Source organism: Lithobates pipiens, unplaced genomic scaffold (assembly GCF_037356315.1).
Source record: "Lithobates pipiens isolate NorthernLeopardFrog02 unplaced genomic scaffold, aLitPip1_a1.2 Scaffold_13, whole genome shotgun sequence".
Classification (NCBI taxonomy): Eukaryota; Metazoa; Chordata; class Amphibia; order Anura; family Ranidae; genus Lithobates; species Lithobates pipiens.
In genome coordinates this window covers 385401863-385415778 of record NW_027507718.1, presented here as the reverse complement: position 1 = coordinate 385415778, position 13916 = coordinate 385401863, and the positions used below count along the sequence as shown (strand labels likewise).

General features: G+C 42.3%; 11 non-coding genes across 11 annotated transcripts; all 11 read left to right on the top strand.

Annotated features, from left to right (window-relative positions):
- The first annotated feature begins 18 nt into the window (after nt 1-18).
- Nucleotides 19-103, top strand: TRNAR-UCU (transfer RNA arginine (anticodon UCU)). The gene is given in 2 exon segments: nt 19-55; nt 68-103. It is a non-coding gene; the product is annotated as a tRNA-Arg (tRNA).
- A 1115-nt stretch (nt 104-1218) lies between these two features.
- Nucleotides 1219-1303, top strand: TRNAR-UCU (transfer RNA arginine (anticodon UCU)). Its single transcript is given in 2 exon segments — nt 1219-1255; nt 1268-1303. It is a non-coding gene; the product is annotated as a tRNA-Arg (tRNA).
- A 1141-nt stretch (nt 1304-2444) lies between these two features.
- On the top strand, nt 2445-2529 carry TRNAR-UCU (transfer RNA arginine (anticodon UCU)). The gene is given in 2 exon segments: nt 2445-2481; nt 2494-2529. It is a non-coding gene; the product is annotated as a tRNA-Arg (tRNA).
- A 1128-nt stretch (nt 2530-3657) lies between these two features.
- On the top strand, nt 3658-3742 carry TRNAR-UCU (transfer RNA arginine (anticodon UCU)). Its single transcript is given in 2 exon segments — nt 3658-3694; nt 3707-3742. It is a non-coding gene; the product is annotated as a tRNA-Arg (tRNA).
- A 1621-nt stretch (nt 3743-5363) lies between these two features.
- Nucleotides 5364-5448, top strand: TRNAR-UCU (transfer RNA arginine (anticodon UCU)). Its single transcript is given in 2 exon segments — nt 5364-5400; nt 5413-5448. It is a non-coding gene; the product is annotated as a tRNA-Arg (tRNA).
- Nucleotides 5449-6576: 1128 nt separating this feature from the next.
- On the top strand, nt 6577-6661 carry TRNAR-UCU (transfer RNA arginine (anticodon UCU)). The gene is given in 2 exon segments: nt 6577-6613; nt 6626-6661. It is a non-coding gene; the product is annotated as a tRNA-Arg (tRNA).
- Nucleotides 6662-8702: 2041 nt separating this feature from the next.
- On the top strand, nt 8703-8787 carry TRNAR-UCU (transfer RNA arginine (anticodon UCU)). Its single transcript is given in 2 exon segments — nt 8703-8739; nt 8752-8787. It is a non-coding gene; the product is annotated as a tRNA-Arg (tRNA).
- Nucleotides 8788-9915: 1128 nt separating this feature from the next.
- Nucleotides 9916-10000, top strand: TRNAR-UCU (transfer RNA arginine (anticodon UCU)). Its single transcript is given in 2 exon segments — nt 9916-9952; nt 9965-10000. It is a non-coding gene; the product is annotated as a tRNA-Arg (tRNA).
- Nucleotides 10001-11128: 1128 nt separating this feature from the next.
- On the top strand, nt 11129-11213 carry TRNAR-UCU (transfer RNA arginine (anticodon UCU)). Its single transcript is given in 2 exon segments — nt 11129-11165; nt 11178-11213. It is a non-coding gene; the product is annotated as a tRNA-Arg (tRNA).
- Nucleotides 11214-12328: 1115 nt separating this feature from the next.
- On the top strand, nt 12329-12413 carry TRNAR-UCU (transfer RNA arginine (anticodon UCU)). Its single transcript is given in 2 exon segments — nt 12329-12365; nt 12378-12413. It is a non-coding gene; the product is annotated as a tRNA-Arg (tRNA).
- A 434-nt stretch (nt 12414-12847) lies between these two features.
- TRNAR-UCU (transfer RNA arginine (anticodon UCU)) lies at nt 12848-12932 on the top strand. Its single transcript is given in 2 exon segments — nt 12848-12884; nt 12897-12932. It is a non-coding gene; the product is annotated as a tRNA-Arg (tRNA).
- Nucleotides 12933-13916: the final 984 nt, after the last annotated feature.

Sequence of the window (13916 nt, the reverse complement as noted above, 5' to 3'; positions counted from 1 at the left end):
AACAAAGTCTTCAGAGAGGGCTCTGTGGCGCAATGGATAGCGCATTGGACTTCTAGTTGGTGAAGTAATTCAAAGGTTGTGGGTTCGAGTCCCACCAGAGTCGGTTTTATATAGTCATTCTTCATAGTGATGCTGCTCTAATGCTTTATAAAGTAATGGATTACATTCATAAGGGAGCTTTATTGACGTGGATTTGCTGCACAAGTTAACGATAGAGCCTAGTGGTTTAGGCTTCTCTTGAGAGTTGATATCAGCAAAATTGGAAGTACCCTGTGCAATTCAGAGCAAAGAGAGGGAATGGTAAGCTAACCTGCGTTATATTGTTCCCTTCCCTCATGCCCGGTGCAAGCTGTAATTCTTTATGTACCCTTTTGTCAGCCCCACAACTATTTACTGTCTAAATCTCGCTACCTTCCCCACAATAAGAATTCCAAAGAATGCCCCATTTTTACCAATGACACCACCAAACTTCCACTTCACTCCCGTGATATCTCTCGACTATTGCAACTCCTTACTCTATGGCCTGCCTCTAAACAGACCATTCGCCCTTCAGTCTATCTGATTCGCTACTGCCAGTTGTATCCCCCTTACCAACCATTTACTAGTAGAGGTGTCAGCCACCCGATCTCTGCCAATCTCTCCTTGGCTTCCGTTCTCCCAACAAATCAAATTCAAAATACTAAGGGCATAAAAAGCTTCCCACAACTCTGCCTCTAGCTACATCATTAACCTTATCATATAGTATCAAATAAACCACCCTGTTCTCTGCTTCCAAGAACTCCTGTTCGCTAGCTCCCTCAACATTTCATCTCATGCTGTCCTCTGGGATTTTCCCATGGACTATCCCATCCTCTCAGATTCCCTACACCAATCTATATGGCTATTTCCCTGTCTGTATGCTTCAGGTGATCCCTGCAAACTCATCTATTCAGGATAGTCTTTCCTGCCATCACCTAATTGCTGAGCTCTTCCTTTCTCCAACAACTAATCAACGGTACAAATATTTCTACTTAACATGACCTCCGGTTCCCACTTAAATATCAAAAGATATTGCACTAAGGCACATGCCCAAGCAGGTAAATTTAAATCTTAAACTGTATCTGGACCAGATCTTGAGCTCATCCCTATTATTTAGCAGTGACCATTATTCAATTGTGTTTATTTGTTACGACTTGAATAGTTCCTCAGGCAAGTTCCTCTAACAAAGTCTTCAGAGAGGGCTCTGTGGCGCAATGGATAGCGCATTGGACTTCTAGTTGGTGAAGTAATTCAAAGGTTGTGGGTTCGAGTCCCACCAGAGTCGGTTTTATATAGTCATTCTTCATAGTGATGCTGCTCTAATGCTTTATAAAGTAATGGATTACATTCATAAGGGAGCTTTATTGACGTGGATTTGCTGCACAAGTTAACGATAGAGCCTAGTGGTTTAGGCTTCTCTTGAGAGTTGATATCAGCAAAATTGGAAGTACCCTGTGCAATTCAGAGCAAAGAGAGGGAATGGTAAGCTAACCTGCGTTATATTGTTCCCTTCCCTCATGCCCGGTGCAAGCTGTAATTCTTTATGTACCCTTTTGTCAGCCCCACAACTATTTACTGTCTAAATCTCGCTACCTTCCCCACAATAAGAATTCCAAAGAATGCCCCATTTTTACCAATGACACCACCAAACTTCCACTTCACTCCCGTGATATCTCTCGACTATTGCAACTCCTTACTCTATGGCCTGCCTCTAAACAGACCATTCGCCCTTCAGTCTATCTGATTCGCTACTGCCAGTTGTATCCCCCTTACCAACCATTTACTAGTAGAGGTGTCAGCCACCCGATCTCTGCCAATCTCTCCTTGGCTTCCGTTCTCCCAAAAAATCAAATTCAAAATACTAAGGGCATAAAAAGCTTCCCACAACTCTGCCTCTAGCTACATCATTAACCTTATCATATAGTATCAAATAAACCACCCTGTTCTCTGCTTCCAAGAACTCCTGTTCGCTAGCTCCCTCAACACTTCATCCCATGCTGTCCTCTGGGATTTTCCCATGGACTATCCCATCCTCTCAAATTCCCTACACCAATCTATATGGCTATTTTCCTGTCTGTATGCTTCAGGTGATCCCTGCAAACTCATCTATTCAGGATAGTCTTTCCTGCCATCACCTAATTGCTGAGCTCTTCCTTTCTCCAACAACTAATCAACGGTACAAATATTTCTACTTAACATGACCTCCGGTTCCCACTTAAATATCAAAAGATATTGCACTAAGGCACATGCCCAAGCAGGTAAATTTAAATCTTAAACTGTATCTGGACCAGATCTTGAGCTCATCCCTATTATTTAGCAGTGACCATTATTCAATTGTGTTTATTTGTTACGACTTGAATAGTTCCTCAGGCAAGTTCCTCAGGCAAGTTCCTCTAACAAGTTCCTCTAACAAAGTCTTCAGAGAGGGCTCTGTGGCGCAATGGATAGCGCATTGGACTTCTAGTTGGTGTAGCAATTCAAAGGTTGTGGGTTCGAGTCCCACCAGAGTCGGTTTTATATAGTCATTCTTCATAGTGATGCTGCTCTAATGCTTTATAAAGTAATGGATTACATTCATAAGGGAGCTTTATTGACGTGGATTTGCTGCACAAGTTAACGATAGAGCCTAGTGGTTTAGGCTTCTCTTGAGAGTTGATATCAGCAAAATTGGAAGTACCCTGTGCAATTCAGAGCAAAGAGAGGGAATGGTAAGCTAACCTGCGTTATATTGTTCCCTTCCCTCATGCCTGGTGCAAGCTGTAATTCTTTATGTACCCTTTTGTCAGCCCCACAACTATTTACTGTCTAAATCTCGCTACCTTCCCCACAATAAGAATTCCAAAGAATGCCCCATTTTTACCAATGACACCACCAAACTTCCACTTCACTCCCGTGATATCTCTCGACTATTGCAACTCCTTACTCTATGGCCTGCCTCTAAACAGACCATTCGCCCTTCAGTCTATCTGATTCGCTACTGCCAGTTGTATCCCCCTTACCAACCATTTACTAGTAGAGGTGTCAGCCACCCGATCTCTGCCAATCTCTCCTTGGCTTCCGTTCTCCCAACAAATCAAATTCAAAATACTAAGGGCATAAAAAGCTTCCCACAACTCTGCCTCTAGCTACATCATTAACCTTATCATATAGTATCAAATAAACCACCCTGTTCTCTGCTTCCAAGAACTCCTGTTCGCTAGCTCCCTCAACACTTCATCCCATGCTGTCCTCTGGGATTTTCCCATGGACTATTCCATCCTCTCAAATTCCCTCCACCAATCTATATGGCTATTTCCCTGTCTGTATGCTTCAGGTGATCCCTGCAAACTCATCTATTCAGGATAGTCTTTCCTGCCATCACCTAATTGCTGAGCTCTTCCTTTCTCCAACAACTAATCAACGGTACAAATATTTCTACTTAACATGACCTCCGGTTCCCACTTAAATATCAAAAGATATTGCACTAAGGCACATGCCCAAGCAGGTAAATTTAAATCTTAAACTGTATCTGGACCAGATCTTGAGCTCATCCTTATTATTTAGCAGTGACCATTATTCAATTGTGTTTATTTGTTACGACTTGAATAGTTCCTCAGGCAAGTTCCTCAGGCAAGTTCCTCTAACAAAGTCTTCAGAGAGGGCTCTGTGGCGCAATGGATAGCGCATTGGACTTCTAGTTGGTGTAGTAATTCAAAGGTTGTGGGTTCGAGTCCCACCAGAGTCGGTTTTATATAGTCATTCTTCATAGTGATGCTGCTCTAATGCTTTATAAAGTAATGGATTACATTCATAAGGGAGCTTTATTGACGTGGATTTGCTGCACAAGTTAACGATAGAGCCTAGTGGTTTAGGCTTCTCTTGAGAGTTGATATCAGCAAAATTGGAAGTACCCTGTGCAATTCAGAGCAAAGAGAGGGAATGGTAAGCTAACCTGCGTTATATTGTTCCCTTCCCTCATGCCCGGTGCAAGCTGTAATTCTTTATGTACCCTTTTGTCAGCCCCACAACTATTTACTGTCTAAATCTCGCTACCTTCCCCACAATAAGAATTCCAAAGAATGCCCCATTTTTACCAATGACACCACCAAACTTCCACTTCACTCCCGTGATATCTCTCGACTATTGCAACTCCTTACTCTATGGCCTGCCTCTAAACAGACCATTCGCCCTTCAGTCTATCTGATTCGCTACTGCCAGTTGTATCCCCCTTACCAACCATTTACTAGTAGAGGTGTCAGCCACCCGATCTCTGCCAATCTCTCCTTGGCTATCGTTCTCCCAAAAAATCAAATTCAAAATACTAAGGGCATAAAAAGCTTCCCACAACTCTGCCTCTAGCTACATCATTAACCTTATCATATAGTATCAAATAAACCACCCTGTTCTCTGCTTCCAAGAACTCCTGTTCGCTAGCTCCCTCAACACTTCATCCCATGCTGTCCTCTGGGATTTTCCCATGGACTATCCCATCCTCTCAAATTCCCTACACCAATCTATATGGCTATTTTCCTGTCTGTATGCTTCAGGTGATCCCTGCAAACTCATCTATTCAGGATAGTCTTTCCTGCCATCACCTAATTGCTGAGCTCTTCCTTTCTCCAACAACTAATCAACGGTACAAATATTTCTACTTAACATGACCTCCGGTTCCCACTTAAATATCAAAAGATATTGCACTAAGGCACATGCCCAAGCAGGTAAATTTAAATCTTAAACTGTATCTGGACCAGATCTTGAGCTCATCCCTATTATTTTGCAGTGACCATTATTCAATTGTGTTTATTTGTTACGACTTGAATAGTTCCTCAGGCAGGTTCCTCTAACAAAGTCTTCCGAGAGGGCTCTGTGGTGCAATGGATAGCGCATTGGACTTCTAGTTGGTGTAGTAATTCAAAGGTTGTCGGTTCGAGTCCCACCAGAGTCGGTTTTATATAGTCATTCTTCATAGTGATGCTGCTCTAATGCTTTATAAAGTAATGGATTACATTCATAAGGGAGCTTTATTGACGTGGATTTGCTGCACAAGTTAACGATAGAGCCTAGTGGTTTAGGCTTCTCTTGAGAGTTGATATCAGCAAAATTGGAAGTACCCTGTGCAATTCAGAGCAAAGAGAGGGAATGGTACAAATATTTCTACTTAACATGACCTCCGGTTCCCACTTAAATATCAAAAGATATTGCACTAAGGCACATGCCCAAGCAGGTAAATTTAAATCTTAAACTGTATCTGGACCAGATCTTGAGCTCATCCCTATTATTTAGCAGTGACCATTATTCAATTGTGTTTATTTGTTACGACTTGAATAGTTCCTCAGGCAAGTTCCTCTAACAAAGTCTTCAGAGAGGGCTCTGTGGCGCAATGGATAGCGCATTGGACTTCTAGTTGGTGTAGTAATTCAAAGGTTGTGGGTTCGAGTCCCACCAGAGTCGGTTTTATATAGTCATTCTTCATAGTGATGCTGCTCTAATGCTTTATAAAGTAATGGATTACATTCATAAGGGAGCTTTATTGACGTGGATTTGCTGCACAAGTTAACGATAGAGCCTAGTGGTTTAGGCTTCTCTTGAGAGTTGATATCAGCAAAATTGGAAGTACCCTGTGCAATTCAGAGCAAAGAGAGGGAATGGTAAGCTAACCTGTGTTATATTGTTCCCTTCCCTCATGCCCGGTGCAAGCTGTAATTCTTTATGTACCCTTTTGTCAGCCCCACAACTATTTACTGTCTAAATCTCGCTACCTTCCCCACAATAAGAATTCCAAAGAATGCCCCATTTTTACCAATGACACCACCAAACTTCCACTTCACTCCCGTGATATCTCTCGACTATTGCAACTCCTTACTCTATGGCCTGCCTCTAAACAGACCATTCGCCCTTCAGTCTATCTGATTCGCTACTGCCAGTTGTATCCCCCTTACCAACCATTTACTAGTAGAGGTGTCAGCCACCCGATCTCTGCCAATCTCTCCTTGGCTATCGTTCTCCCAAAAAATCAAATTCAAAATACTAAGGGCATAAAAAGCTTCCCACAACTCTGCCTCTAGCTACATCATTAACCTTATCATATAGTATCAAATAAACCACCCTGTTCTCTGCTTCCAAGAACTCCTGTTCGCTAGCTCCCTCAACACTTCATCCCATGCTGTCCTCTGGGATTTTCCCATGGACTATCCCATCCTCTCAAATTCCCTACACCAATCTATATGGCTATTTTCCTGTCTGTATGCTTCAGGTGATCCCTGCAAACTCATCTATTCAGGATAGTCTTTCCTGCCATCACCTAATTGCTGAGCTCTTCCTTTCTCCAACAACTAATCAACGGTACAAATATTTCTACTTAACATGACCTCCGGTTCCCACTTAAATATCAAAAGATATTGCACTAAGGCACATGCCCAAGCAGGTAAATTTAAATCTTAAACTGTATCTGGACCAGATCTTGAGCTCATCCCTATTATTTAGCAGTGACCATTATTCAATTGTGTTTATTTGTTACGACTTGAATAGTTCCTCAGGCAAGTTCCTCAGGCAAGTTCCTCTAACAAAGTCCTCAGAGAGGGCTCTGTGGCGCAATGGATAGCGCATTGGACTTCTAGTTGGTGTAGCAATTCAAAGGTTGTGGGTTCGAGTCCCACCAGAGTCGGTTTTATATAGTCATTCTTCATAGTGATGCTGCTCTAATGCTTTATAAAGTAATGGATTACATTCATAAGGGAGCTTTATTGACGTGGATTTGCTGCACAAGTTAACGATAGAGCCTAGTGGTTTAGGCTTCTCTTGAGAGTTGATATCAGCAAAATTGGAAGTACCCTGTGCAATTCAGAGCAAAGAGAGGGAATGGTAAGCTAACCTGCGTTATATTGTTCCCTTCCCTCATGCCTGGTGCAAGCTGTAATTCTTTATGTACCCTTTTGTCAGCCCCACAACTATTTACTGTCTAAATCTCGCTACCTTCCCCACAATAAGAATTCCAAAGAATGCCCCATTTTTACCAATGACACCACCAAACTTCCACTTCACTCCCGTGATATCTCTCGACTATTGCAACTCCTTACTCTATGGCCTGCCTCTAAACAGACCATTCGCCCTTCAGTCTATCTGATTCGCTACTGCCAGTTGTATCCCCCTTACCAACCATTTACTAGTAGAGGTGTCAGCCACCCGATCTCTGCCAATCTCTCCTTGGCTTCCGTTCTCCCAACAAATCAAATTCAAAATACTAAGGGCATAAAAAGCTTCCCACAACTCTGCCTCTAGCTACATCATTAACCTTATCATATAGTATCAAATAAACCACCCTGTTCTCTGCTTCCAAGAACTCCTGTTCGCTAGCTCCCTCAACACTTCATCCCATGCTGTCCTCTGGGATTTTCCCATGGACTATTCCATCCTCTCAAATTCCCTCCACCAATCTATATGGCTATTTCCCTGTCTGTATGCTTCCGTGATATCTCTCGACTATTGCAACTCCTTACTCTATGGCCTGCCTCTAAACAGACCATTCGCCCTTCAGTCTATCTGATTCGCTACTGCCAGTTGTATCCCCCTTACCAACCATTTACTAGTAGAGGTGTCAGCCACCCGATCTCTGCCAATCTCTCCTTGGCTTCCGTTCTCCCAAAAAATCAAATTCAAAATACTAAGGGCATAAAAAGCTTCCCACAACTCTGCCTCTAGCTACATCATTAACCTTATCATATAGTATCAAATAAACCACCCTGTTCTCTGCTTCCAAGAACTCCTGTTCGCTAGCTCCCTCAACACTTCATCCCATGCTGTCCTCTGGGATTTTCCCATGGACTATCCCATCCTCTCAAATTCCCTACACCAATCTATATGGCTATTTTCCTGTCTGTATGCTTCAGGTGATCCCTGCAAACTCATCTATTCAGGATAGTCTTTCCTGCCATCACCTAATTGCTGAGCTCTTCCTTTCTCCAACAACTAATCAACGGTACAAATATTTCTACTTAACATGACCTCCGGTTCCCACTTAAATATCAAAAGATATTGCACTAAGGCACATGCCCAAGCAGGTAAATTTAAATCTTAAACTGTATCTGGACCAGATCTTGAGCTCATCCCTATTATTTTGCAGTGACCATTATTCAATTGTGTTTATTTGTTACGACTTGAATAGTTCCTCAGGCAGGTTCCTCTAACAAAGTCTTCAGAGAGGGCTCTGTGGTGCAATGGATAGCGCATTGGACTTCTAGTTGGTGTAGTAATTCAAAGGTTGTCGGTTCGAGTCCCACCAGAGTCGGTTTTATATAGTCATTCTTCATAGTGATGCTGCTCTAATGCTTTATAAAGTAATGGATTACATTCATAAGGGAGCTTTATTGACGTGGATTTGCTGCACAAGTTAACGATAGAGCCTAGTGGTTTAGGCTTCTCTTGAGAGTTGATATCAGCAAAATTGGAAGTACCCTGTGCAATTCAGAGCAAAGAGAGGGAATGGTACAAATATTTCTACTTAACATGACCTCCGGTTCCCACTTAAATATCAAAAGATATTGCACTAAGGCACATGCCCAAGCAGGTAAATTTAAATCTTAAACTGTATCTGGACCAGATCTTGAGCTCATCCCTATTATTTAGCAGTGACCATTATTCAATTGTGTTTATTTGTTACGACTTGAATAGTTCCTCAGGCAAGTTCCTCTAACAAAGTCTTCAGAGAGGGCTCTGTGGCGCAATGGATAGCGCATTGGACTTCTAGTTGGTGTAGTAATTCAAAGGTTGTGGGTTCGAGTCCCACCAGAGTCGGTTTTATATAGTCATTCTTCATAGTGATGCTGCTCTAATGCTTTATAAAGTAATGGATTACATTCATAAGGGAGCTTTATTGACGTGGATTTGCTGCACAAGTTAACGATAGAGCCTAGTGGTTTAGGCTTCTCTTGAGAGTTGATATCAGCAAAATTGGAAGTACCCTGTGCAATTCAGAGCAAAGAGAGGGAATGGTAAGCTAACCTGCGTTATATTGTTCCCTTCCCTCATGCCCGGTGCAAGCTGTAATTCTTTATGTACCCTTTTGTCAGCCCCACAACTATTTACTGTCTAAATCTCGCTACCTTCCCCACAATAAGAATTCCAAAGAATGCCCCATTTTTACCAATGACACCACCAAACTTCCACTTCACTCCCGTGATATCTCTCGACTATTGCAACTCCTTACTCTATGGCCTGCCTCTAAACAGACCATTCGCCCTTCAGTCTATCTGATTCGCTACTGCCAGTTGTATCCCCCTTACCAACCATTTACTAGTAGAGGTGTCAGCCACCCGATCTCTGCCAATCTCTCCTTGGCTATCGTTCTCCCAAAAAATCAAATTCAAAATACTAAGGGCATAAAAAGCTTCCCACAACTCTGCCTCTAGCTACATCATTAACCTTATCATATAGTATCAAATAAACCACCCTGTTCTCTGCTTCCAAGAACTCCTGTTCGCTAGCTCCCTCAACACTTCATCCCATGCTGTCCTCTGGGATTTTCCCATGGACTATCCCATCCTCTCAAATTCCCTACACCAATCTATATGGCTATTTTCCTGTCTGTATGCTTCAGGTGATCCCTGCAAACTCATCTATTCAGGATAGTCTTTCCTGCCATCACCTAATTGCTGAGCTCTTCCTTTCTCCAACAACTAATCAACGGTACAAATATTTCTACTTAACATGACCTCCGGTTCCCACTTAAATATCAAAAGATATTGCACTAAGGCACATGCCCAAGCAGGTAAATTTAAATCTTAAACTGTATCTGGACCAGATCTTGAGCTCATCCCTATTATTTAGCAGTGACCATTATTCAATTGTGTTTATTTGTTACGACTTGAATAGTTCCTCAGGCAAGTTCCTCAGGCAAGTTCCTCTAACAAAGTCTTCAGAGAGGGCTCTGTGGCGCAATGGATAGCGCATTGGACTTCTAGTTGGTGTAGCAATTCAAAGGTTGTGGGTTCGAGTCCCACCAGAGTCGGTTTTATATAGTCATTCTTCATAGTGATGCTGCTCTAATGCTTTATAAAGTAATGGATTACATTCATAAGGGAGCTTTATTGACGTGGATTTGCTGCACAAGTTAACGATAGAGCCTAGTGCTTTAGGCTTCTCTTGAGAGTTGATATCAGCAAAATTGGAAGTACCCTGTGCAATTCAGAGCAAAGAGAGGGAATGGTAAGCTAACCTGCGTTATATTGTTCCCTTCCCTCATGCCTGGTGCAAGCTGTAATTCTTTATGTACCCTTTTGTCAGCCCCACAACTATTTACTGTCTAAATCTCGCTACCTTCCCCACAATAAGAATTCCAAAGAATGCCCCATTTTTACCAATGACACCACCAAACTTCCACTTCACTCCCGTGATATCTCTCGACTATTGCAACTCCTTACTCTATGGCCTGCCTCTAAACAGACCATTCGCCCTTCAGTCTATCTGATTCGCTACTGCCAGTTGTATCCCCCTTACCAACCATTTACTAGTAGAGGTGTCAGCCACCCGATCTCTGCCAATCTCTCCTTGGCTTCCGTTCTCCCAACAAATCAAATTCAAAATACTAAGGGCATAAAAAGCTTCCCACAACTCTGCCTCTAGCTACATCATTAACCTTATCATATAGTATCAAATAAACCACCCTGTTCTCTGCTTCCAAGAACTCCTGTTCGCTAGCTCCCTCAACACTTCATCCCATGCTGTCCTCTGGGATTTTCCCATGGACTATTCCATCCTCTCAAATTCCCTCCACCAATCTATATGGCTATTTCCCTGTCTGTATGCTTCAGGTGATCCCTGCAAACTCATCTATTCAGGATAGTCTTTCCTGCCATCACCTAATTGCTGAGCTCTTCCTTTCTCCAACAACTAATCAACGGTACAAATATTTCTACTTAACATGACCTCCGGTTCCCACTTAAATATCAAAAGATATTGCACTAAGGCACATGCCCAAGCAGGTAAATTTAAATCTTAAACTGTATCTGGACCAGATCTTGAGCTCATCCTTATTATTTAGCAGTGACCATTATTCAATTGTGTTTATTTGTTACGACTTGAATAGTTCCTCAGGCAAGTTCCTCAGGCAAGTTCCTCTAACAAAGTCTTCAGAGAGGGCTCTGTGGCGCAATGGATAGCGCATTGGACTTCTAGTTGGTGTAGTAATTCAAAGGTTGTGGGTTCGAGTCCCACCAGAGTCGGTTTTATATAGTCATTCTTCATAGTGATGCTGCTCTAATGCTTTATAAAGTAATGGATTACATTCATAAGGGAGCTTTATTGACGTGGATTTGCTGCACAAGTTAACGATAGAGCCTAGTGGTTTAGGCTTCTCTTGAGAGTTGATATCAGCAAAATTGGAAGTACCCTGTGCAATTCAGAGCAAAGAGAGGGAATGGTAAGCTAACCTGCGTTATATTGTTCCCTTCCCTCATGCCCGGTGCAAGCTGTAATTCTTTATGTACCCTTTTGTCAGCCCCACAACTATTTACTGTCTAAATCTCGCTACCTTCCCCACAATAAGAATTCCAAAGAATGCCCCATTTTTACCAATGACACCACCAAACTTCCACTTCACTCCCGTGATATCTCTCGACTATTGCAACTCCTTACTCTATGGCCTGCCTCTAAACAGACCATTCGCCCTTCAGTCTATCTGATTCGCTACTGCCAGTTGTATCCCCCTTACCAACCATTTACTAGTAGAGGTGTCAGCCACCCGATCTCTGCCAATCTCTCCTTGGCTATCGTTCTCCCAAAAAATCAAATTCAAAATACTAAGGGCATAAAAAGCTTCCCACAACTCTGCCTCTAGCTACATCATTAACCTTATCATATAGTATCAAATAAACCACCCTGTTCTCTGCTTCCAAGAACTCCTGTTCGCTAGCTCCCTCAACACTTCATCCCATGCTGTCCTCTGGGATTTTCCCATGGACTATCCCATCCTCTCAAATTCCCTACACCAATCTATATGGCTATTTTCCTGTCTGTATGCTTCAGGTGATCCCTGCAAACTCATCTATTCAGGATAGTCTTTCCTGCCATCACCTAATTGCTGAGCTCTTCCTTTCTCCAACAACTAATCAACGGTACAAATATTTCTACTTAACATGACCTCCGGTTCCCACTTAAATATCAAAAGATATTGCACTAAGGCACATGCCCAAGCAGGTAAATTTAAATCTTAAACTGTATCTGGACCAGATCTTGAGCTCATCCCTATTATTTAGCAGTGACCATTATTCAATTGTGTTTATTTGTTACGACTTGAATAGTTCCTCAGGCAAGTTCCTCTAACAAAGTCTTCAGAGAGGGCTCTGTGGCGCAATGGATAGCGCATTGGACTTCTAGTTGGTGTAGTAATTCAAAGGTTGTGGGTTCGAGTCCCACCAGAGTCGGTTTTATATAGTCATTCTTCATAGTGATGCTGCTCTAATGCTTTATAAAGTAATGGATTACATTCATAAGGGAGCTTTATTGACGTGGATTTGCTGCACAAGTTAACGATAGAGCCTAGTGGTTTAGGCTTCTCTTGAGAGTTGATATCAGCAAAATTGGAAGTACCCTGTGCAATTCAGAGCAAAGAGAGGGAATGGTACAAATATTTCTACTTAACATGACCTCCGGTTCCCACTTAAATATCAAAAGATATTGCACTAAGGCACATGCCCAAGCAGGTAAATTTAAATCTTAAACTGTATCTGGACCAGATCTTGAGCTCATCCCTATTATTTAGCAGTGACCATTATTCAATTGTGTTTATTTGTTACGACTTGAATAGTTCCTCAGGCAAGTTCCTCAGGCAAGTTCCTCTAACAAAGTCTTCAGAGAGGGCTCTGTGGCGCAATGGATAGCGCATTGGACTTCTAGTTGGTGTAGTAATTCAAAGGTTGTGGGTTCAAGTCCCACCAGAGTCGGTTTTATATAGTCATTCTTCATAGTGATGCTGCTCTAATGCTTTATAAAGTAATGGATTACATTCATAAGGGAGCTTTATTGACGTGGATTTGCTGCACAAGTTAACGATAGAGCCTAGTGGTTTAGGCTTCTCTTGAGAGTTGATATCAGCAAAATTGGAAGTACCCTGTGCAATTCAGAGCAAAGAGAGGGAATGGTAAGCTAACCTGCGTTATATTGTTCCCTTCCCTCATGCCCGGTGCAAGCTGTAATTCTTTATGTACCCTTTTGTCAGCCCCACAACTATTTACTGTCTAAATCTCGCTACCTTCCCCACAATAAGAATTCCAAAGAATGCCCCATTTTTACCAATGACACCACCAAACTTCCACTTCACTCCCGTGATATCTCTCGACTATTGCAACTCCTTACTCTATGGCCTGCCTCTAAACAGACCATTCGCCCTTCAGTCTATCTGATTCGCTACTGCCAGTTGTATCCCCCTTACCAACCATTTACTAGTAGAGGTGTCAGCCACCCGATCTCTGCCAATCTCTCCTTGGCTATCGTTCTCCCAAAAAATCAAATTCAAAATACTAAGGGCATAAAAAGCTTCCCACAACTCTGCCTCTAGCTACATCATTAACCTTATCATATAGTATCAAATAAACCACCCTGTTCTCTGCTTCCAAGAACTCCTGTTCGCTAGCTCCCTCAACACTTCATCCCATGCTGTCCTCTGGGATTTTCCCATGGACTATCCCATCCTCTCAAATTCCCTACACCAATCTATATGGCTATTTTCCTGTCTGTATGCTTCAGGTGATCCCTGCAAACTCATCTATTCAGGATAGTCTTTCCTGCCATCACCTAATTGCTGAGCTCTTCCTTTCTCCAACAACTAATCAACGGTACAAATATTTCTACTTAACATGACCTCCGGTTCCCACTTAAATATCAAAAGATATTGCACTAAGGCACATGCCCAAGCAGGTAAATTTAAA